Raw genomic sequence first — 25210 nt, forward strand, 5'->3', positions numbered from 1 at the left:
CCTCGCTTGTCTCTTGCTAATAGGAGCAATATCAGATGCCAGTTAGGGAAGCATCATTCATGTACCTTCAGGGCTGAATTCTGCATGTGCCAACAGAGGCCGATTTGATCCTGTTAGTGAAACCAGCTGCAGACTCTCCTTCAGCTTGGGCTATAGCACTCTGCCAGAGCAGCCTAGGAAAAGCCATGAGCACCCATTACCTTGAGCTGTCATGACCTTCCATGGTCCTCTCTGCCCTGGGGCAGTATCTCGATGCACTAACTTGTGGTGTTGAGACTGAACTTGTTCCTGGTTCCATGGAGGTGACCTGCTATCCCCTGCTCCTGCCTCTCTTCTCCCTAGGCCACAAAAGACATGCCAGAGGAGGCTCTGGGCCACGAGGGGACAGGACAGGGGATGGGAGCGAGGGACAGAGGGAGGGAGGGATGGAGGGAGGGAGGGAGAAAGCAAGCTGCAGTGGCTGCAGGCAGGTGTACGAGCAGAGAGGAAGGAGGAAAGACAGGAGAAAGGGTGGAGGAGGAATGTTACAGCTGTGTGAGCTCAGGTCTTGCATTGCAGTATGGCACCCACATGCCTGCTCTGCTGTGGGGCTGTCAGTGGGACTGCCAGGGTGGAATCTGTGTGGATTGCAGCCTGCAGGGAACAGTGACTGGACAGGATTCATTCTGCCTTTCTCTTCTGCCCTTATTTTATATGTGATGCTCAGCATTTTTTAGCTCTATGTCATACAGGATTAAAAACTGTAGTAGAATGGTAAAGAGCAGACCTGAAACCTTTCTTTGCCCCGTGACTGTGTGGTGTGGTTATATATTGGCAACACCAAGCAGTCACAGGGCACAGGAAAGTTTCAAGTCTGCTTTCTCCCACTCTGCTAAGCTTTTCACCCTGAAAAAGTCTCTCTTTCCCCTGTGCACCAGTTCTTGAACCAAAGGTGGAGGGAGTCAGGTTTCTGACCTAGTCCTGCCTCCCCATGAAACTGTCATGTTAGCAGGCAGTGTTCAGATATCATTTGGCTCCTGCTGATGTCCTTTTCCCTAGACTAGCTATAAAGTCAGGCAAACCCAAGCAGTTTAGGTCTTTATTTCCCCTTCTGTCTTCCTCTGCTCTTTCTTTCCATTCCCCCTTCTCAGTGTCTGTTCCATGTAGTGGGAAGCTGGCAGGCTGCACAACAACCACGCTGGGAAGGTCAGGTGCCAGGAATGCACACCAGCAAGATGTTGCAACTGACTGTTTTGCTGCTGGGAGTGCTGGGGCACAAACACTGATTTTAGCTTATCAATAGCAGCATGTCTCCCTCGTATGGCTCCCAGGCCTCCCATGTATGGAATCTCTCTGCAGGACTTGCCAGCTAGCAGCTGGTTTTCTGACAGTGTAACCAGCCCATTTCTCACCTGCTGGCATGATGCTCCTCCTTTAGTAATTCTTGATTTAGGAAGTAAAGGGCAAAAGAGAAGTAAGCTGCTGCTGGACCTGTGGTACCACTGGGAGGGACAGAGCAAATGAACTCCTACATCAGGTTAGTCTGACATCAGAGAAACAGAGGTGGAGAGGAAAATGGTATACTGGAACCACTTAAGGAGCTGGGCCACTGTTACATACTGCTTCATAAAGGAAGGAGGCAACCTAGTGGTGTAATGAATCTTACTGGTCTGTAAATCAACAGCAAACAGCTCATGTACAGCTGTGCCTCTCATTTTTGCCTTTCTACAGCCTGTGCTTTCACATCCTACAGTGAGGGGAATGGAGCCAGACATTTCACGTTGGTTCCAGTCACAGGCAGAAGCCAAGCAGGTACAGGCAGGGTGAAGCTTCAGGAGCACTTGGTGGAAATGAAGGGATGGCAGGTTGCTCGGAGAGCAGATAATTGAATCATAGAATCACCTGGGGTTGGAAGGGACCTCTAAAGGTCCAACCCCCCCCCCCTGCAGCCAGGAGGGACATCCTCAACTAGATCAGATCACCCAGAGCCCCATCAAGCCTTGGTTTGAATAACTCCAGGGTTGGGGCCTCAACCACCTCTGTGGGCAACCTGTTTCAGTGCTCAACCACCCTCACTGTAAAGAATTTGTTCCTAATATCCAATCTAAATCTCCTCTTCTCTACTTTGAAGCCATTGCTCCTTGTCCTATCACTGCAGGTCTTCATAAACAGTCCCTCTGCAGTCTTCCTGTGGCCCTCTTCAGGTACTGGCAGGCTGCTATTAGGTCTCCCTGGAGTCTTCTCTTCTCCAGGCTGAACAGCCCCAGCTCCCTCAGCCTGTCCTTGTAGGTGCTTCTACCCCCTGATCATTTTGGTGGCCCAGCTCTGGTGAGCTAATCTCTTTTGGGGAAGGCACAGAAGGACATTTTAGTACCTTGTTCTGGCTCCTTTCTTCAGCATCTAGGCCCAGTTTACTTCAGTGCTGTTATGAGCATGTGGTAGTTTTTGTGGCAAGTGTCAGCCAAATTTGAAGTAGAAAACTATTTTGAGCAGGACATGAAGCCCTGCAATAAGCTGGCTACCTATTAACTTTGATATCTTTCTTCACTTTTTACTTTACACTGTTGCCATGGTTCAGGTCTGGATTTCCCAACCTTCTGCAAAACTGACAATACCACATTCTGTCTGACAGGAGTAGCCATGGAGGAAGCAGAGGGGTTTGGGAGTTGGGGCTTCTGTTACACAAGGCTAGTGGAAGCAGTGTCACACTGCAAACCTAGGACAGGCAGTGAATGCTCTTGCTAAAAGGAGAGAGAAACAAATGCTGTTGGAAGAGACACCAAGAGATGATAGATACATAGATTTGTTTTGGTTGGAAAAGACCTCTAAGATCAAGTCCAATCTGGTCTGTTCCTCTCCTTCACTTGCCTCTGTTTCAACCCCAACAGTGATACACTTGAAAATGCCTAGAAGTGACAATTCCCACAGGCCATTTATGACAGCACCCACAAGAAAGGTCCAAAACCAAACCAAACCAAACCAAAAGCTCAGTGGTAAAATTCCTAGAATAAATGAAGCGGCTCAGGCATCTTTTTTGATCCTAATTTTCAGTGGCACAAGAGATAAAGGAGACAGAACTCAATATCTCCATCCCTGATCTAGTTGAGGGGCTCCCTGCTTACTGCAGAGGGGGTTGGACTAGATGACCTTTGGAGATCCCTTCCAACCCAGATCATTCTGTGATTCTTCTATGATTCTTCTGACTCTTCTATGATTCCTCCGATTCTTCTATGATTCTGTGCTTCTGTAACCCCATGCTTCTATCATTCTGTGATTCTCTTCTACTATGCTGAGCTGCTGTGACTTTGTGCCAGCTGAGGATCTATCTTGTTTTCATTGTGGCAGCTCAGACTGTGGTCCACAACTGTGCAACAGGAGGTTGGACTCTGAGGTTGCTGCCTCCTGAGCACCTGCTTGCAGCACACAGTTCCTTCCAGTACATTAGTCCATCCTTGGTTGACTGCCACATAGACATTGGGGCAGAGTACTGCTAGAAATCACCCTTGGAAAGGGCTCAGGAGCATCAGGAAGTGAGAACTCAAGGGTTTGCTCAAGTGGGAATCATAGTACTCTCCACAGTAGTGCCAAGAGCTGTCTTCTACCTGACTCACACAAGCCAGTGGAGATAGCAGGGTAGTGCACCATGGAATTTGGTCGCTCTGCTCTTTGCCTAGGTATCTATTTGCTTAAGAATTTGATTCATCATACCAGTTATTATCTAAGTGCTCTGGCATGTGTTCCCCCAGCTGGGCTGGCAGCTGCCTGCTTGGCACAGGGTGTTACTTAACACTGGCATCGATTCCTTACTGCAGGATGGTTTATTAGGTTTGCCTGGTGGCTTTGATGCTGGCATTCTGGAAGGGAGCTTCAGTCTGTTAAGCTGAAAAGATTGTGTTCTCTTACACATGTGTATGGCATCCTACATATGTGATGGAGCAGGTCCAGAGGAGGCCATGAAGATGGCTGAGGGGCTGGAGCACCTCTGCTGCAGGGATGGGCTGAGGGAGCTGGGGTTGTTCAGCCTGGAGAAGAGAAGGCTCCAGGGAGACATGAGAGCAGCCTCCCAGTACCTGAAGGGGACTGCAAGAAGGCTGCAGACGGACTGTTTGCAAAGGCCTGCAGGGACAGGATGAGGGACAATGGTTTGAAAGTAGAGAAGAGGAGATTTATGTTGGATGCCAGGAACCATGAGGGTGGTGGAACACTGCAACAAGTTGCCCAGGGAGGTAGTTGAGGCCCTATCCCTGGACATATTCCAAGTAAGGCTCAATAAGGCTTTGAGCAACCCGAACTAGTGGAGGATGTCCCTGCTGACTGCAGGGGGGTTGGACTGGGTGATGACCTTTGAAAGTCCCTCCCAACCCAACCCATTCTATGATGCTATGTGAAGGGGCAAAAGGATACATTTCTAATGAAAACCAGCACGTGTCAGTGGCTTTACTTTCATCTTCCCTTCTACTGTCTCACCCTTTTCCTCCTGTATCAGCTTTTATGTCAGTATGCTGTCTTCTGACCTCTTCTTAAAAACATTCTGCTCAATTTGTTCATTGTTCATGATCCTCCTCTCTTTGCTCATCCTTGTACTCACCTGCCTTGCACAGCATCTTCCATGCTTTGTGTGTTGCACTCTTAGCAGGGGCCAGCAACATGATTCAACAGCAGAATGCCTGCCTTGTTCCTTGGCCTGGCGTCAATGATGCCAGTTTACACTTCCAGTGCTCTGCATTTTGATCTTCTTTCTCACTGCTCTTTGTGCTTTTTCACCTTTCTTGCCCCCTGGCACTTTTCTCTCTCCTTATGCATGCCTTCTAATCTCAGTCTAACTTGCTTTGGGGCATTGATTAGCAGGTTGGTGGAACTGCTTCCACATGCATGTAGAATTTAGCTATGTCTCAGGAGGGTGAGCCTTAGATCTCCACAAATGACCTCTAGGTCTACAATTGTGTACTAGACTGTCTTCTAGAATTATCTGTATTCACAGTGGCAACAAATGCAGAGAGAGAAAGGAGGAGCCACCTCCCACACTAGCCAGGAACAAAAGTATATCTTCGTGAGGGAAGGACAAGCAATTTTTGCCCAGCCACACACAGGCTCTTTCCTCTCCCCACCTAGGATTAATCTGGAGTCCTGCCAAGGCAATGGATTGAGAAATCCTGTTATAGCTCAAAGATGCAGCACCAAGTAGACACCCCCACCCCCAAATACAGCACATACTGACCTTTTCAGTGCTTGGGCCTCCACAGCTTGCTAAGCAGGCAAGTCTTCCTGACAGCTCTCAGAAGTCTTTCCTGCAGCTCAGTGTTTTTCTTCTCCATACTTTCTTGTCTGTTTCCTGCTATATTTCATGCCTACAAAGGGAAATGGGCAAAGAATCAGTCAGCAACATCACTTAGTCCACCCAAAGCTCTCAATGAAACCTCTGTTTGATGCTGTGTCTTACTTTCTTAATATTATGGGATTGGGGGAGGTTTGAAAATAAGTTTACATAAGTGGTTGTAGCCTGTCAGCAATGTTGGTAAGTCCATGCCTTCCTTGGCTGGCAGACTAAACTCTGAGTAGTCATGCACTAAACTAACAAGCAACAGAAAAAGCAGATGGGATTCATCTTTTGATACTGTTATTCAGCAGGAATCCTTAAATGTGACAAAAGTTTAAGGTAAAAAGCTCAGGCTCTGTATCTGTTGAGAGAGCCAAAAGACTCTCAGCAGATCAAGGAAGCTCCTCCTCCCCTTTTACTCTGCCCTGGTGAGACCTCACCTGGAATGTTGTGTCCAGTTCTGGGCTCCCCAGTTCAGCAGGGACAGGGATCTGCTGGAGAGAGTCCAAGGGAGGGCTACAAGGATGCTGAAGGGCCTGGAGCACTGCCTGATGAGGAGAGGCTGAGAGCCCTGGGGGTAGTTAGTCTGGAGAGAAGACTGAGAGGGGATTTAATAAATGGCTATAAACACCTGATGGCTGGGTGTCAAGAGGGAGAGGACAGCCTCTGCTTGCTTGTGCCCTGTGATAGGACAAGGGACAATGGATATAAGCTAAAGCACAGGAGGTTCTACCTCAACATGGGGAGGAACTTCTTTACTGCAAGGGTCACAGAGCACTGGAACAGGCTTCCCAGAGAGGTTGTGGAGTCTCCTCTGGAGAATTTCAAGCCCTGTCTGGATGTGTTCCTGCTAGTCATCAGTGAATTCAAGTAATAAAACTGCAGAGCAGTTAAGGCAATGTGAGAAGCAAATGTTATTTAGTTATAGAATCATAGAGTGATTTGAGCTGGGAGGGACTTTAGAGACCACCTAGTTCCAACCCCCCTGCCATGGGCAGCAACACCTCCCACCAGCCCAGGTTGCTCAAGGCCTCATCCAGCCTGGCCCTGAACACCTTGAGGGAGGGGGCATCCATGACCTCCCTGGGCAACCTGTTCCAGTGTCCCACTACCCTCACTGCAAAGAATTACTTCCTAATCTCCAGTCTAAATCTGCCCTCCAGCAGCTTCAATCCATTTCCCCTCATCCCATCACTACACACCCTTGTAACAAGTCCCTCAAACAGTAGTTTGTCGTCCCCAGACAGGAGGGAACCCAGCTTCTGCTTGGCTGCAACAGCTGCAGCTCTAGGCTTCCACAAACAGGCAACATGTCCTACCTCACAGAACTTCTCACATGCACCCGTCTTTGAGTGACAACGAGGACAGACAGAAACCCATTATTATGGATTGGACAAAGGCAAAATGAGGAAATTGCACTCAGGATTCAGCTGAGTGTAAGGAAAAACCAATTCGTGCAATACAAAAGCTTTAATGAATTAGTGTGTGAAGTTTTAGTGAACTTGTTTTCTTTCTTTCACTTTCTTGCTCTCTTCTCCCTCTCTCCCTCTTTGCCTTTTTGCTTGTTTCAGTTTGATTCTTTTGAAGATGGCTCTGTGTCTGCACTGACCTGGTGCACCTCTCCATACCATTTCGACACACAGCCTAAATAAAGCAGCCACTCTCAAATTCCATGGAGGTGTTTCATTTTCCAGCTCAGAGGCAGCACCATTTAATTAGTTGCAGGCTAATCCTGCAATCATTATTCAGTGGAGCTGCCCAGCACAGTGGAAGGATGCTAAGTTGATTCTAAATGACATTGTGTAATGACTGCCCAACTTAGACAAACAAACAAGCAAACATGAAAGCAAAGACATTACCATACAGGGCACATGGCTGAAATGGGATAGAAAAGCATAACCCAAGACAAAAAATATCCACAGTGGGAACTCTTTATCCTTTTGTGTTTGCTTTTGTTCATGAGGCACATCCTGTTAAACTCCAAATTCTGCATACAGAGGCTTCATTGCATTTAATCCAATTTAGGTCTAGACTGATTTCCAGGTGTATCAAAGCATTTCTTTCAGATCTTAAAAGACTCTCTTCATGCACTCAGCACTGGGAAGGCCTCACCTTCAGGCCTGTGTTCAGCTTTGGGGCACCACTACAAGAAAGACATTGAGGTGGTGCAGCAGGTCCAGAGTGGGGCAAAGAAGCTGGTGAAGGGTCTGGAGAACAAGGCTGGGGAGAAACAGCTGAGGGAACTGGAAGTGTTTAGCCTGAACAAAAGGAGGTTAAGGGGAGACCTATCTCTCTACAACTCCCTGAAAGTAGGTTGGAGCAGGTGGGGCTTGGCCTCTTGTCCCTAATAACAAGTTATAGGACGAGAGGAAATGGCCTCAAGATGCATCAGGGGAGGTTTAGGATGGAGATTAGAAGAAACTGTTCTCCTGAAGGGGTTCTCAAAGCCTGGCACAGGCTGCCCAGGGAATAGATCATAGTATCATAGTATCATAGTATCATAGTATCATAGTATCATAGTATCATAGTATCATAGTATCATAGTATCATTCAGGGTTGGAAGGGACCACAAGGATCATATAGTTCCAACCCACTGCCATGGGCAGGGACACCCCACACTAGATCAGGCTGGCCAGAGCCTCATCCAGCCTGCTCTTAAACACCCCCAGGGACGGGGCCTCGACCACCTCCCTGGACAACACATTCCAGGGTCTCACCACTCTCATGGTGAAGAACCTCCTCCTCACATCTAGCCTGAATCTCCCCACCTCCAGCTTCATTCCATTCCCCCTAGTCCTATCACTACCTGAGATCCTGACAAGTCCTTCCCCAGCCTTCCTGTAGGCCCCCTTCAGATACTGGAAGGCCACAATGAGGTCACCTGGGAGCCTTCTCTTCTGCAGACTGAACAGCCCCAACTCCTTCAGATAAGATATGGTGGTTGAATCCCCATCCCTGGAGGTATATAAAAGGGGCAGAGATGTGGTACTGAGGGCCATGGTTTAGTGGCAGATTTGGTTGGACTCAATGCTCTTAAAGGTCTTTTCCAATCAAAATGATTCTATGACTGCTTAGCACAGTAGGTGAGGCATGACCAGTCTGGCCTTAGTCTCTTACAAGTTTTCTTGTGACATGTATCCTTCTGTGTCTGGGAGGGTTATTGCCCAAATTCCTTTTCTGAGACCAACCACAGCATCGTCATTGCACTGGTGAAGCAGCTTTGGCTTCTCCCTAAACACCAACAAAAGGAGAGAGAACAGATATCTAATTTGGGAGGTGAATGCCCCCTCCCTGGAGATGTTCAAGGCCAGGTTGGGTGAGGCCTTGAAGGACATGGTCTAGTGTGAGGTGTCCCTGCCCATGGCAGCAGGGTTGGAACTGGATGATCTTTGGGGTCCCTTCCAACCCAAACAACTTTATGAATCTATGAATTTCAGGAGCTATAAATTCACCATTAAGAAAATGTACACTCCATTAACTCTGTGGTGAAAAATAAATACAAAGAATGGTATCCAAGATAGGGGCCTGAGATCCTCTGCTCCTTTAGCCTTCAGAGCAAAACCAAAAAAAGCTGTTTAAAGATCAAATCATTCATTGCTCAGTGCAGTCCTGGGTTCATTAACTAATGAGATTCTTCTTGTTCCATGCAACATAAAGATCACATTTTGAACACATGAGATTAACTGCTCAAATCTGGCTGTAACCTAGCACAATATTGCCCTGTGGAATATTCATTCCATAGCTGGGGGTTTACATCCCAATACAAAAGCTGCTAAAAGATAGAGTAGTATCTTATCTAAATTAAGAGCATCCACAAGTGGGGTGGGGCAGAAAGCCAAAGAGGCTTACAGGGTGAGATAGCACTTGAAGGCAAGAAAACATAATCAGGACAATTACATTTGTGTTCTGGCTTGGTATGCACAAGAGATCCCTGTGGGAGAGGTTAAACACTCATGGGATCAAGGGTGACAGCTTCTACTCTGCTCTGGTGAGATGTCACATGCACTACTGTGTCCAGCTGTGGGACCCCCAATACAAGGCAGACATGGACCTGCTGGAATGAGCCCAGAGGAGGGCCATCAAGATGATCAGAGGGCTGGAGCACCACTGCTGTGAAGACAGGGTGAAAGAAATAAACTTTATTAGAATAAACTTTATTAGAATAAACCAAACCAGGTTGGAAGAGACCTTCAAGATCATCGTGTCCAACCCATCAACCAATCCAACCCACCCAAACAGCTAACCCATGGCACCAAGCACCCCATCAAGTCTCCTCCTGAACACCTTCAATGACGGCGACTCCACCACCTCCCCAGGCAGCCCATTCCATAGCGCAATCTTCAGCCTGGAGAGGAGCAGGACATGAAAGAAATGCAATGGGACACATGTAGTTTCTCTAAGGAGAAATCACAGAATTGTTTAGGGACCTCAGAGATCATCTAATCCAAGCTCCGTGCCATGGGCCGGGACACCTCTCAATTAGACTTGGTTGCCCAAGGTCTCATCCAATACAGCCTTGAAAACCTCTAGGGAGGAATCATCCACAACCTCTCTGGCCAACCTATTCTAGAGTCTCAACCTCCTGCTGAAGAACTTCTCCCTCAGCTCCAGTCTGACCCTGCTCTGCCCCAGCTTCAAACCACTCCCCCATGTCCTGTATCTAGACACTCTCAGGAAAAATCCCTCTGCAGGATTCCTGCAGGAGCCCTTCAGCTATTGCAAGGCAGCTCTAAGGTCCCACTTCTTCTCCAGGCTGAACCCCCCCAGCTCCCTCAGCCTGTGCTCACAGCAGAGCTGCTCCAGCCCTTTGGATCATCTTTGTGGCCCTCATTTGGACTCGCTCCAACAGTTCTGTATCCTTCTTCTGCTGGGGAAACCAGAACTGGACTATTAAATGTTTAAGGCAATGTTGATCTTAATATCCACCCCTTGCTTAATAACTGAGACTGATAAAAGGGAATGACAGGATAAAAATGCTGCACTTTGCCCCTCACATATGAAAGTCACCCAGTACTTTAGACTCCTTCCCACAGCTGAGCCAGAGCCAGGTGTTCAAGGCAGAGCTGAGCTACAGGAACAATCTTCTGTTTTTCCTGATGGCCTTTTCAGTCATTTCAGCCCATCTGGCAACAGTTTTCTTGACAACCATTTACATTTTGTGGCCTCCTCTGGACCCTCTCCATCCCTCCATCTTCTGGACCCTCTCCATCAGGTCCATGTCTCTCTTGGGTGGTGGAAGCCTCATCCCTGGAGGTTTTCAAGGCCAGGCTGGATGTGGCTGTGAGCAACCTGATATAATGTAAGGTGTCCCCATCCATGGCAGTGGGGTTGGAACTGGATGATCCATGAGGACCCTTCCAACCCTGACAATTCAATGATTTGATGCATGAAAAAAAAACCAACAGCCCTTGGCTCTCTAAAGAATGTTGATCTGCACAAGACAGCAATGGATTGTAAATGCCTGGATGTAAGGAGCAACATTTTGTATGCATTTCACTCATGATTTATGCTGCTTGCATGAAAGAGCAACAAATGCATCCTTTGGCTGATATTTATCCAGAATATTGTGCTTGCAGAATGAAGTGTATCAGCTGAGAAACTCTCTCACAGGGTGTGATGGGGAGGATCTCTGGCAATATTAGCTTGATGGACCAAGTAATAATATTATGTTAATAACTGCTGATTGCTGTTTGTGTACCAGCCTGTTCCAACACCATGGTGATGAGCTTGCTGGTGGTGTCTGCAACAGATGGACAGAACACAAGAGATATTTGCCTTGATTTTAAGACAAACAGGATTACCTGTGTGATTAATGACAGACAAAACCCACATGGTTCTGTCTCCTGTGTGATTAATGACAGACAAAACCCACATGATTCTATCTCCATCTCCAGTAAGTGACAAGAAAAAAGGGGAAAAAAAACCCCAAATCCAGGGCACATGTATTAAAAAACCACACTGGCTGTAACAAACAACTCACCCTACCTTCCAGGGGCAGCAGATCTCTGAATCACCTGCAAAGCCAAAGCAGCTGCTTTATGCTGGGTAGAGCAGGAAAAAAAGGAAACAGAACCTTCACTACCTGCCTGTCAGCAACACAGCTCCTTTGTGGTTCTCTGCAGAGCTGAAGATGAGGCAATTGCCTGCATCCTGCCCAGCACCGCTGGCTCCATACCTGCTGATTTAAACCTCCCTTGTGAAGAAGTCATCACAATATCTTTGCAGCATTTCTGGAGAAGAGAACTGAAAGAGCACTGAGCACCACTTCACCCCATAGAATCAGAGAATTGTCAGGGTTGGAAGGGACCTCAAGGAGCATCCAGTTCCAACCCCCCTGCTGCCATGGGCAGGGACACCTCACACTACAGCAGGCTGCTCACAGCCACAGCCAGCCTGGCCTGAAAAACCTCCAGGCAGGAGGCTTCCACCACCTCCCTGGGCAACCTGTGCCAGTCTCTCACCACCCTCCTGGGCAAGAACTTCTTCCTGACATACAATCTGAATCTACCCATTTCTAGTTTTGTTCCATTCCCCCCAGTCCTATCCCTCCCTGACACCCTCAAAAGTCCCTCCCCAGCTTTCTTGGAGCCCATTTCAGATAGTGGAAGGCCACAAGAAGGTCTCCTGGGAGCCTTCTCTTCTCCAGACTGAACAGCCCGTATATTTGCAGTGACAAAGAAATAGGGAGAAAAGTACATTTTGATTCCACTGTGCTGCTTCTTGAGGCCTGCCAGCAGACAGCCACTGTATTGTCCATTCTCTTCTCCTTTCACAGAATCACAGAATGAGATGATCTTTTGACATCCATTCCACCCCCCCTGCCAAAGCAGGATCACCTAGGGCAGGTCACACAGGAATGCATCCAGGCAAGGTTAGATAGGCTCCATGGAAGGAGACTCCATAACCTCTTTGGGCAGCCTGCTCCAGGGCTCCAGCACCCTCACAGTGAAAAAGGAGGAAGAAAGACTAAGAGACTAAAGAAGAGGGAACTACCTTCACTGCGCATTGTGCAGTTCTGTTTGGAATTAAGCTTGGGGAAAAACGTTCTTGGGGCAATCTCACACACAATTCAAGATATGATGCTGTATGGTATTAACAAACTGGTTCTGGACCTTGGAGTTCTAGTGGACAACAAGTTATACACGGGACAGCAATGTGCCCTTGTGGCCAAGAGGGCTAATGGCATCATGCGGTGCAGCAAGAAAAGTGTGGCCAGCAGGGCTGGGGAGGTTCTGCTCCCCCTCTGCTCTGCCCTGCTGAGACCACACCTGGAATACTGTGTCCAGTTATGGGCTCCTCAGTTCAAGAGAGACAGAGACCTGCTGGAGAGAGTCCAATGGAGGCTTATGAGGATGACTGGGGGACTTGAGCATCTCTGCTGTGAAGAAACACTGAGAGCCCTGGGGCTGTTTAGTCTGGAGCAGAGAAGGCTGCCAGGGGATCTGATCAATAAATATCTGAGGGGTTGCTGTCAAGGTGAAGGTTCCAGGCTCTTTTGGGTGGTGCCCAGGGACAGGACAAGGCACAACAGGTCCAAGCTGGAACCCAGGAGGTTCCACCTCAACATGAGGAGAAACTTCTTTGGTGTGAGGCTGCTGGAGCCCTGGAGCAGGCTGCCCAGAGGGGTTGTGGAGTTTCCTCTGGAGCCTTTCCAAACCCTGCCTGGCTGTGTGTCTGTGTGCCCTGCCCTGGGTGACCCTGCTCTGGCAGGGGGGCTGGACTGGATGATCTCTGGAGGTCCCTTCCAACCCCTAACATTCTGTGGTTCTTTGTGGCCTACAAAAGAGGAGCTCTGACACAGAGCACTGGGACTCTTAACAATCACAACTTTTTTCCTGTCTGAGTGAAAAGCCAAAAGAGGGAACTGGAATCTACTGCTTTCATGTAAAAGCTGCCAATTTCCCACTGCTATCAGGGGCCAGTCATGTTTGGAAATTAAATGACCTATTGCTGCATGGCAAAGCCAGCAGGTGCAGATGGCGTGGGGACAACGTTCCCCATCACTCATTTACCAAGGTCACAAAACAGAAAGCAGAAATGGTTGTAAGGACAATTCAGTCTCTGCCAGGTCATCCACAGTTTCTGACAGCACTTTGTTCCATTTGGCATCAACAAATGTTTGAAATAAGGCCACCAACATAGGTGAGGTGTCATAGACTCACAGAATCATTTTGATTGGAAAGGGCCAAAAGGAAAAGATTCTTGAATCCAACCATTCTCTAACTCTGCCAAGGCTGGTGCTGAACCATGGCCCTCAGCACCACATCTCTGCCTCTTTGAAACACCTCCAGGGGTGGGGATTCAACCACCTCCCTGGGAACCTGTTCCAGGCTTTGAGAGCCCTTTCAGCCAAGAACTTTCTTCTAATCTCCAACCTAAACCTCTCCTGAGCCACTTCCTCTCATCCTATCACTTGTTACAAGGCAGAAGAGACCAACCCTGACCTGGCTCCAGCCTCCTTTCAGGGAGTGGTAGAGAGCCAGAAGGTTTCCCCTTAGCCTCCTTCTCTCCAGACTAACCAACACCAGGTCCCTCAGCTGCTCCTCCCCAGCCCTGTTCTCCAGACCCTTCCCCAGCTTCCTTGCCCTTCTCTGGACCTGCTGCAGCCCCCTCAATGTCTTATAGCAAGAGTCCCAAAACAGAACCCAGCACTCAAAGTGTGGCTTCCCCAGTGCTGAGTACAGAGGCACAGTCACTTCCCTACTCCTGTGGCCGTACTATTGCTGATCCAGGCCAGGCTGCTGGTGGCCTTCTTGGCCACCTGGGCACATCCTGGCTCATCTTCAGATGTCTGTCAACCAGCACACTCTGGTCTTTCTCTACTGGGCAGCTTTCCAGCAACTTTGCCCAGAGCCTGGAGTGCAGGACCCAGCACTTGGCAGTGTCAGGTCACTGCAGTGCCTTGCTCCCCTCTCCCAACACACACAAACAAACTTCTGTAAATTACAGATGCCAACAAACAGTAGCAGCACACCGAAGCACCACAATCAGTCAAACGAGGCCAGCGGCAATGCCCTGTCTTTAAAGTGTATTATCTGTTAAGGCAGACAGGAAGGTTCAAAGTTCTGCAGCAGTGCGTGGCCTGCAGACAACCTCCCAGCGTCAGACTGCAGCTACTGCAGCAGAGCTGTGTGAAGGGCGCTGCCAAGGCGAGCTCGGAGCATGCAGAGCCTGTCTCAGGATGGAAGGAGCAGCAGTCATGCAAAGCGCTGAAGGTCTCAGGCGGTGAGATGTAAGATGCAGCCTCTGCTGAGCATGTCAAGCGAGGTCAGCCCAGGGGAAGGCGGTGTGCTGGCAGTAAGCATCAAATCCTCAACTGAGACAAAACTTTCTGCTGTGCTTTCACTTTCCTTTCCCTTTTTTACTGGCAAATGGCTACAGCTATCCAAGGAATCGTCTCACACCTCTACAAATGTGAGGAGATTTTGAGTAGGTCCTCATTCACTTCTGAAGTGCACAGCTTGAGGAAGCAACAAGAAATAGCTGAACAAAAGGCAGTTTCCAAGAACCCCCCAGCTACATCAGCACTTTGTGGATGCATGAAAAACTCCTCTGCTGCTCTGGGAGCAGTGCAGCACAACAACATCTTCCTGCAGAACTTTGCATTTGCAAACACTGACTGCATTGTCGTTTCTCTGCCAGAGTCACAGAACCATGCTAGGGCTTGGAAGGGACCTCCAAAGATAATCTAGTCTACCTCACCTGCCACTAGAGCAGAGCAGGTCACACAGTTCCTGGTTTTTTCCAGAGTCAAAGCCAGGGTGGCTGATGTGGAGTTCATCTGAAATCTTAAGCAAGGATAGCTGCATATAGAATCATAGAGCTGTTTCAGCTGGAAAAGACCTCCAAGATCATCCAGTCCAACCAACACCACCATGGCCATTAAACCATGTGCCTAAGTGCCATGGCCTGACATGTCTCCATCCTGAATGTCTCCAGGGATAGTGACTCTACCACCTCCCTGGGCAGCCTGTTCCCATGCCTGACCTCTCTTTCAATAAAGGAATTCTTCCTAATCTCCAACCTAAACCTCCTCTGGCACTATTTCAGGCCATTCTGTCACCTGATACTGGGGAGCAGAGACCAACCCCCTCCTGGCTCCAACCTCCTTTCAGGGAGCTGTAGAAAGCAATGAGGTCTCCCCACAGCCTTCTCTTCTCCAAGACAGCATCCCTTCCTCCTTTCAAAGCATGAGTTTTGAAATGGGCTTCAAAGACAGAGGAAAACAATCATTTTCTGAATTGCTAATCTATTGGCCATTTGCTGAGAGAAGCTGGCTGGAATTTAGGGTGCAATTCATTTAACTTTTTCACTTACACCTGAGCTCTCTTCAAAAGCAAAGTTGTGTACAATACCATCATGGGACTCCACCTTTATTGTCTCATTAACTCAGTCTGTTCACAGAATCACAGAATGTTAGGGGTTGGAAGGGACCTCCAGAGATCACTCAGCCCAATCCCCCTGCCAGAGCAGGAGCACCTAGGGCAGGGCACACAGGAACACAGCCAGGTGGGTTTGGAAGGTCTCCAGAGAAGGAGACTCCACAACCTCTCTGAGCAGCCTGCTCCAGGGCTCTGTCACCATCACAGTGAAAATACTTTTTCTTATGTTCACATGCAGAAGCAGAAGTTAGTTTAACTGAGCTAAATATTTACTCTGCTACAATCTCTAGTGGCCAGTGCATTCTTACTGAGAATTTCCTTGAAGCAAAGAAGTCTTTTTGTGACACTTCTCTACACAGATCCTCCATCCCAGTTACCTCAGCAGGTATTCTGTGTTTGGTGGGAAAATTTGCACTTGGATAAGCACCTAGAGAAGGCATTTTGGGTTATGCAGCCCAGAATTGTGATATTTATAGGCAATGGCTTAATCTTGAGGAAGCTTGAGGAGGGCAGATTTAGACTGGAAATTAGGAAAATAATCTCTCCAGTGAGGGTGGTGAGACACTGGCACAGGCTGTGCAGGGAGGAGGGGGATGCCCCCTCCCTGGAGGTGTTCAAGGCCAGGCTGGATGAGGCCTTGAGCAAGCTGGGCTGGTGGGAGGTGTCCCTGCCCATGGCAGGGTGGGGTGGAACTGGATGACCTTTAAGGTCCCTTCCAACCGAAACCATTCTGTGATTCCATGAATCTATGAATCTACCTGAAACCTACTTTTCTCTTACTGAATCTGACACAAAGCATACAATAATCTGTGCAGAGTAAATGTTTGAGCTGGTTTTAGCAAACATGAAGCAGCTTATTCCAAGCCATGCCCATGAAGTGTTCAGAGACAGAGGGCACAACATGCAGCTTCTTATTCCTCTGATAGTTTCCTCTTTCATTTTCCATTAACATTTTTCTTTCCCTAGGACAAAAGCATAGCCTGCCTCTGCCACAGATTTCAGTTACAGGTTCTCAGGTACTTAAAGGAAGGTTATTTTTGAATGGGACTTCTGGCTTACTGGGGAGGAGATTTGATTAAAATGTTGATGAGAACTACAGAAAATTGTTCTGGCCTCTTAAAATTTATCTAGATGCATGTTCAGGTAGGTTGTTTTATGCACCTGTAACTGGATTTGGGTTTCTCCTTCACACCCACAGCAACTACCACCTAGGGAAAAAAACAGTATTTTGGTAAACAAAATTCACCATAGCAGTAACACTTCACAGGCTCACAGGATGTTAGGGGTTGGAAGGGACCTCAGAGATCATCAACTCCAAGCCCCCTGCCAGAGCAGGACCATAGAATCTAGTGCAGGTCCCACAAGAACACATCCAGACAGGGCTTGGAAGTCTCCAGAGGAGACCCCACAACCTCTCTGGGCAGCCTGCTCCAGTGCTCTGTGACCCTCACAGGGAAGAAATGCCTCCTCATGTTGAGGTTGTAGTGTGCTGTAGTTTATATCCATTGCCCCTTGTCCTATCACAGGGAGCAAGTGAACAGAGGCTGTCCCTGTCCCTTCCTTCCTGACCCCCACCCCTCAGCTATTGATAGACATTGATCAGATTCTCTCTCAGCCTTCTCCTCTCCAGACTAAGCAGCCCCAGGGCTCTCAGCCTCTCCTCACCAGGCAGTGCTCCAGGCCCTTCATCATCCTTGTAGCCCTCCCTTGGACTCTCTCCAGCAGATCCCTGTCCCTCCTGAACTGGGGAGCCCAGAACTGGATGCAATATTCCAGGTGAGGTCTCAGTAGGTCAGAGTAAAGGGGGAGGAGAACCTCCCTTGATCTGCTGGACACACTCCTCTCAATGCACCCCAGGATCCCATTGGCCATCCTGGCCACAAGGGCACATTGCTGTCCCATGGAGAACTTGTTATCCACCAGGACTCTCAGATCCTTCTCCACAGGGCTGCTCTCCAGCAGATCAGGACTCTGCACTTATCCTTGCTGACCCTCAATGGGTTCCTCTTTGCCTAACAGTCAAAAAAATAAAAGCAAGCTATATATAGGTTTAGAGCAACTCCTGGAATTCTGCCTACACATATTTTCACCTACTAAATAACCAAATATCACATAAATGCCAACAATCCCAGCACAAGAGGTACAATATTGTAAACCTGGACACCCAGCTCTCTACAAGACAGCTTCAAGGGCTGCAGCCTGAAAGCAAGTTTGAGTGCTGCTTCCATTTACCCTTTCTATGCCCCAACTTGAAACTGCCAGTGCTGGAAATCACCAGAGCTGGAGGAAGTACCTCCTCCAACTGTTCCAGTTTCCTAAGGGAAAAAGGCCTTTGTCATCATATTTAGTGTCTGAGTGCCTCTTCTGCTGTCTTCACTTCCTCTTTCAGTAACATCTGAAACCAGTGTCTGTTTTCCAACTGCATTTGAAAGTGAATCACAGGTTTCAAGATAGAGAGTGGTCACAATTTTAATGGAGGCGAGCAGCCAGCTAGGAAGGAGACCCAGATTCTGCCTCCAGCCATGGAAAAGGATGTAGCAAAAGCCCCATTCCTCTCAGACATCAGACAGTCCACCCAGGCCAGATGCAAAGGCCATCCAGGCCAAGGGGGAACCTTGCATGAGACACAAATCCACTGGAAAGCAGGCTTCATTGATTCCATTGCTCATGGATCCACTTGCTTGTTTCTCTTAGACTTTCCTACCAGAGAGCTAGGGCTCCCTAAACATCTGCTCGTGCCCTTTGCAGCCCAAGTTATGCTTCAACTACATCTTCTTCTCAAAAAACTCTGAGGCATATTTAATGAGGACTTTTCTCCACGGTCAGAATAGATCTCCTCAGTGCCTCAGACCACTGAACAGTTCTGTTTCCTCCTAGCTACAGTTTCCCTCAGTGTTAAGAAACCATTTTCATGTGTGGCCTAAGGTGATTCTGCTCACTGCCATTAGTCTGCTAAAGTGTTTGAGTCAGTCTTTTACTGTTTGCTGAGCTTAGACATTCAAGTCCTTAAATGGTATTCATTTATCTTTTGTGCATGCAGAAGTCTTGCCTGTGTCAGAAGGACAGAATGGATTGTGTTGGAAGGGACCTTAAAGATCATCCAATTCCAGCACCCCTGCCATGGGCAGGGACACCTTCCACCAGCCAAGCTTGCTCAAGGCCTCATCCAGCCTGGCCTTGAACATCTCTAGGGAGGGGGCATCCACCAACCCCCTGGGCAACCTGTTCCAGAATCTGTGTCATAAACTTGTCCATTATGAAGAGGGCTCCCAGACTCCACACAGATGATTCCTCCTTCATCTTGCAGTGCCAGTGGAGTGGATTAACTATGCTAGAAGTTTCTCACCAGTCTTCAGATGTGCTAAAAGAAGAGTTTATGGGGTTGGTCTTTTCTCCCAGGCAATCAGCACCAGAACAAGAGGACACAGGCTCAAGCTGTGCCAGGGGAAGATTAGGCTCAAGGTGAGGAGAAAGTTCTTTCCAGGAAGAGTAATTGGCCATTGGAATGTGCTGCCCAGGGAGGTGGTGGAGTCTCTATCCCTGGAGGTGTTTAAAAAAGGATTGGATGTGGCACTTGGAGCCATGGTTTAGTTGTCAGGAGGTATTAGGTATTAGGAATAGGTTGGACTTGATGATCTCTGAGGTCTTTTCCAAGCTGGTTGATTCTGTGATTCTATGATAAACCTAAAGTGCAAATACTGCTTGTGCCTTGTCTTCACTGGTGGCCACTGAAGTGAGAGCTATTCCCACATGAATAAAGTCTCAGCAATGCTACTGGTGAAGACTAGCTTCTCAGACACCTGTGCCTCAAAGGAGAGCTGGAATGAATTTTGAGTTGTCTGGTAAGAAATTACTTCACACTGCAAGCTTCCACTTACTGGAAGTTAGTAGCAGGATTTCTGCCCTCCTCCTAGACATCCATTTTCATAAAATTGCTAGGAAGCTGGAAGACTGGAATCCTCTGTCTCCTTTATATATGGAATAGCCAAGGGGGTTCCATGTCATTAGTGCTGAATGTTGGAACAGTCTGATTACATAAACCTTACTTCTTTAGAGAATCAGGCTCAGTGAATCACCCCACTGGCACAGGTTGTCCAGGGAGGTGGTGGAAGCCTCATCCCTGGAAGTTTTTGTGGCCAGGCTGGATGGGGCTCTGAGCAACCTGATCTAGTGTGAGGTGTCCCTGCCCATGGCAGTGGGGATGGAACTGGGTGATCCTTGAGGTCCCTTCCAGCCTGTGCAGTTCTATGATTCTAAAAAGGCAGAGCGTGTCACTGATCTACCTCTGGCAGACAAAGGAGGGCAAGAAACGAGGCTGGTAAGCAGTGATGGTAATTGAGGAATAAATGACTCTAAAGCAGCCAGATGGAAGAAAGGCCTCTGAGGAAGTAGACTCACCACACCCTGCCAGTGATGAAAAGGCTGTGTGGAAGCCATGGCTGGGCAGCTGCTTGTGCAAACGCGGGGAAATGTTTGTTTAATAAAAAGATTAAACAAGAAGTTCCGTGGCAATGTCTGCTGGAGTCTGGCAGCAAACCTGACCTTGCCTGCAGGCCCATCCAGGTAACCTGGTGTGTCTCTGTGGATTTGTGCTTAGAATTGTAGAATCTCATCAGCTGAGAAAGCCCTTGAAGATCACCGAGTTCTACCATTCACTAACTCTGCCATGGCTGGGGCTAAACCAGGGCCCTCAGCACCACAGCTCTGCCTCTTTGAAACACCTCCAGGGATGGGCATTCAACCACCTCCAGGGGGAGAACATTTCACAGAAGTTTCAGCTCATCTCCAACCTAAACCCCTGTTGGTGCAACTTGAGGCCATTTCCTGTCACCCTATCACTTGTTACTAGGGAGAAGAGACCAACCCCCACATGGCTCCAACCTCCTTTCAGGGAGTTGTAGAGAGTCAGAAGATCTTCCCTCAGCCTCCCTTTCTCCACACTAAACACCCCCAGCTCCCTCAGCTGCTCCTCCCCAGCCCTGTTCTCCAGACCCTTCCCCAGCTTCCTTGCCCTTCTCTGGACCCTCTCCAGCCCCTCAATGTCTTTCTTGTAGTGAGTGCCCCAAAACTGAACGCAGTACTCAGCACAGTTTTATCAGCTTCCTTGCCCTTTCTCTGCCAGGTTAACTGAAGGATTGAGGCCATAGGGAAGAAAGAAAACCTTGCACTTTTTGTCTACAGGATGTCAGAAGAAGAAGAAAGCTGCTTAGAAATGGTGTTCTGTTGTGGCTCAGGGCTTATGTGCATATTTACTTTCTAGGTAGAGCAGAGCTGCAGCTTATTCGTTTTGAAGGATTTGTTGCTTTGCCATCCTTTAAAGGAAGAGTGTTCATAGATTCACAGGGTGGTTTAGGTTAGAAGGGACCTAAAAGATCAGCTAATTCCAACACCCCCACCATGGGCAGGGACACCTCCCACTAGTAGAGGTTGCTCAAGGCTTCATCCAACCTGACCTTGAACACCTTCCCTCCAGGGAAGGGGCATCTATGCCCTCCCTGGGCAACCTGTTCCAGTACCTCACCACTCTTACTCAAAAGAATTTCTTTCTAATCTCTAGTCTAAGTATGCCCTCCTCAAGCTTCAATCCATTCCCTCTCCTCCTAGCACTCCAAGCTCTTCTAAACAGTCCCTCCCCAGCCTTCCTGCAGGTCCCCTTCAGATATTGGAATGCAGCTCTAAGGTCTCCCTGGAATCTTCTCTTCTCCAGGCTGAACAGCCTCAACTTGCCCTCCCAGCCTGTCCCCACAGCAGAGGTTCTCCTGTTCATCTTTGTGGCCTCCTCTGGACCCTATCCAGCAGCTCCATGTCCTTGTGCTGGGGGCCCCAGAACTGGAGGCAGTGTTGCAGGTGGGGTCTGAGCAGAGCAGAGGGACAGAATCCCCTCCCTGTGCTGCTGCTCTCCCTGCTCTGGATGCAGCTCAGCACACAGCTGCCTGCTGGGCTGCCAGTGACCACTGCTGGCTCCTGGGGACTTTGTCACCATCTCACACCCCCCAAGGCCTTCTCCTGCAGGCTGCTCTTCAGACACTGCTCATCCAGCCTGGATTTGTGCCTGGGATTGGCCCAATCCAGGTGCAGGACCTTGCACTTGGCCTTGTGAAATTTTATGCTGTTGACTTGGGCCCAGCTCTGCAGCTACCCAAGTGCCTCTGGATGGATCCCTTCCCTCCGGTGTGTCAGCCACATCACACAGCTTGGTGTCATCTCAGCCTTGCTGAGGGTGCCTCAATCCATGTGCATCTGAATAAAAAAAAAAACCCAAACCCCAACCAAACCAACAAAAAGGCTAAATTGACATTTGGTTATTTTTAAAATGGGGGGCTGCAGGGAAAACCAGTTAATAGAGAGAGAAAATTTGCAATAACATTTCCAAGTCTGAATACCCAACAGAAACCTGCAGGAAGCCTGCAGGACTCCCTTGGCTACCTTTGGGTTGTCCCAGTGAATGGCACTGTGCCCACTCCTCAAACAGAGCAGAGGTGGGCAGGGACACCTCACCTGATCTAGTGTGAGGTGTCCCTGCCCATGGCAGTGGGGCTGGAACTGGATGATCTTTGAGGTCCCTTCCAACCCTGACAATTCTCTGATTCTAATTCTAGAATTGGGATGTTGCTGTGATTCATCTCATCTGGTTGGTTGTGGGGGGGTTTTTGTGTCTTTTTTTTCCAGCTAAGCATTTTCACAGGGGAAATAGAATGATGCCACCAAATTTGTCTCTCTGCTGAGACTGGAAAATGGCAAGGTCTTGTGCTGATTTGTTGATCAGCAAATGTCCATCCTTGGTACTATTAATAAAAGTAGGTTCTCTTGCCATTACTTTGTGGTAGTTCATGATGAAGACAGGCAGGGGATGAAGGTTCACCCAGCTTTCCAGGATACTTAAAAAGAGAAACCAGAACTGGGCACACTTCTTGTTTGAATAAAAAATACAGTATGGTATTGGGAGTTTGTTCTTACTGGCAACATGATTTTTCTTAGCCAGAAGAAACAAACCCAGGTGAGAATGAAACAGATTAAATCCTACCTCCCCACTGTACTGCAGCCTTTCCCTCTACAACTCTTGATCCAGATATTTAAAACAACCCCATGTTGAAATGATGAAGTAGCTTAGGGCCGTTTTCAATGATCAGGCATGACAGACAAAGTTAGCTGTTGCCATCTTCGACATCTGAGCTGCTTGTCGTTGCGATGTTTAAGAAATGCTCAGATCCTGAGCTGACTCCTTCCCAGCTCTGTCTCCAGTTCGGGTGCGGGCTTCACAAAGCAGAGACAAGTTGCTACTCAAGGCTGCCACCTCCTGTCTTAAATCCTTAGTCACTCACTGGCTGAGGATTAACCTGCTTAGGGTGCTCATGATGCTCACAGAATCACAGAATGTTAGGGGTTAGAATGCACCTCGAAAGATTCTCCAGCCCAACCCCCCTGCCAGAGCAGGGTCACCCAGAGCAGGGCACACAGGAACTCATCCAGATGGGTTTTGAATGTCTCCAGAGAAGGAGACTCCACGACCTCTATTGGCAGCCTGCTCCAGGGTCTGTCACCCTCACAGTGAAGAAGTTTTCCCTTCTGTTCCCATGGAACCTCCTCTGCTCCAGCTTGCCCCCAGTGCCCCTTGTGCTGTCCTTGGACATCCCTGAGCAGAGCCTGGCTCCATCCTCCCCACACTGCCCTGCACATCTTGATCACCAGCAATGAGGGCAGCCCTCAGGCTCCTCTGCCCCCAGCCCCAGGAGCTCCCTCAGCCTGGCCTCACAGGGAGATGTTCCACTGCCTGCAGCAGCTCTGGGGCTCTGTGCTGGACTCTTTCAAGCAGTTCCCTGAGGTGCTCAAGGCAAACTATGAATATCCATTTAAGGAATCACAGAATCTTTTTGGTTGGAAAAGCCCTTTAGGATCCTTGAGTCCAACCATTCTATAACTGTGAAAGTTTGAGCTAAGCCATGGCCCTCAGCACCACATCTCTGCCTCTTTGAAACACTTTTAGGGATGGGCATTCAATCACCTCCCTGGGCAGCCTTTGCCAGTGTCTGAGAACCCTGTCAGAGAAGAAGTTTCTTCTTATATCTAACCTAAACCTCCCCTGGTGCAACTTGAGGCCATTTCCTCTTGTTCCTAGTGAGAAGAGACCAACCCTCACCTTGCTACAACCTCCTTTCAGGGAGTTGGAGAGAGCAAGGTCTCCCTTCAGCCTCCCTGTCCCTCAGCCACTCCTCCCCAGCCCTGTTCTCCAGGCCCTTCACCAGCTTCCTTGCCCTTCTCTAGACCTGCTCTAGCACATCAGTGTCTTTCCTGCAGTGAGGGCCCCAAAAATGAATGCAGGACTGAAGGTGTGGCCTCCCCAGTGCTGAGTCCAGGGGAACAATCACTTCCCTGGTCCTGCTGCTCACACTATTACTGATCCAGGCCAGGCTGCTGGTGGCCTCCTTGCCCACCTGGGCACCTCCTGGCTCATCTTCAGCCAGCTGCCCACCAACACCCACAAGTCTTGCTCTGCTGGGCTGTTTCCAGCCACTCTGCCCCAAGCCTGCATTCTTCCTGGAGTTGCTGTGGCCCAAGTGCAGGACCCAGCCCTTGGCCTTGTTGGATCTCATCCCATTGGCCTCAGCCCATGGATGCAGGCTGTGCAGGTCCCTCTGCAGATGCTACAAGAAATCAATTTTGAACTGAATTTCAAACCCAAAGTAACCTTTACAATGTGTTCTTCTGTTTAACTGGAAATGAGTGGACAGAAATAAAAGCACATACTCTGTAACCCTGCCACACTGAAGAGGACAAAGGTTTTTCTCCACCTGACGAAGAAGCTATTGAAAACTCCTCAACAGTAATGACCTGTCCTTGTCATAGTTTAATTAAACAGCCCAATAAGTATCTCTCTCTGGAAGCCTCATGTAACCTGCACTGGCTCATACCATCTGTGTCAAGATGTTTTGCAATTATGCCAGTACTTCCAGCTCAGATGACTCAGAATGGGTGGTGCTTATAGGGAGGGGAATCCAGATCCTTTTGTCCTTCACAGAAATCCAGGTGTGCTTAGCAGTCTCAGATACCAGTGTTGTCTTTTCTGAGCAGGAGAAAGACCCTGAATATGCTGCCCTGCATGCTGCTTCTGAGTGAGGTTGGTTTGGATAACCAGGAAAGTTAGATATTCCAGATCTGGGAAAGGTCAGAGTCCCTCAATGCTAATGAGGTAGTCACACAGTGTTGGAGGTGTGTCTGTTAAGAGCTTATCAGCTCTTTAAACCATGAACTATTCATAGAATTGTTAGGGTTGGAAGGGACCTCAAGGATCAGCCAGTTCCAACCCCTCTGCTGCCATGGGCAGGGACACCTCACACTACAGCAGGTTGCTCACAGCCACCTCCAGCCTGGCCTGAGAAACCTCCAGGGATGAGGCTTGCACCACCTCCCTGGGCATCCTGTGCCAGTGTCTCACCACCCTCATGGGCAAGAACTTCTTCCTGACATCCAATCTGAATCTACCCATTTCTAGTTTTGTTCAATTTTCAGGAGGATTCAGACTCCCTGGATGTTT

At 48.7% G+C, this 25210-nt stretch overlaps 1 long non-coding RNA gene across 1 annotated transcript in view; it reads right to left on the reverse strand.

Moving 5' to 3' along the window:
• The window catches only part of LOC137448510 (uncharacterized), a 28481-nt gene that overhangs the window by 2512 nt on the left and 759 nt on the right, over positions 1–25210 (reverse strand). The window contains exon 2 of the long non-coding RNA XR_010989113.1: positions 5198–5327. This is a non-coding gene — a long non-coding RNA (uncharacterized lncRNA). The remainder of the gene's footprint in view (positions 1–5197; positions 5328–25210) is intronic.

The sequence above is a fragment of the Melanerpes formicivorus genome, unplaced genomic scaffold, assembly GCF_026170545.1.
Source record: "Melanerpes formicivorus ecotype bairdi unplaced genomic scaffold, bMelFor1.0.p_v2 SCAF_25, whole genome shotgun sequence".
NCBI lineage: Eukaryota > Metazoa > Chordata > Aves > Piciformes > Picidae > Melanerpes > Melanerpes formicivorus.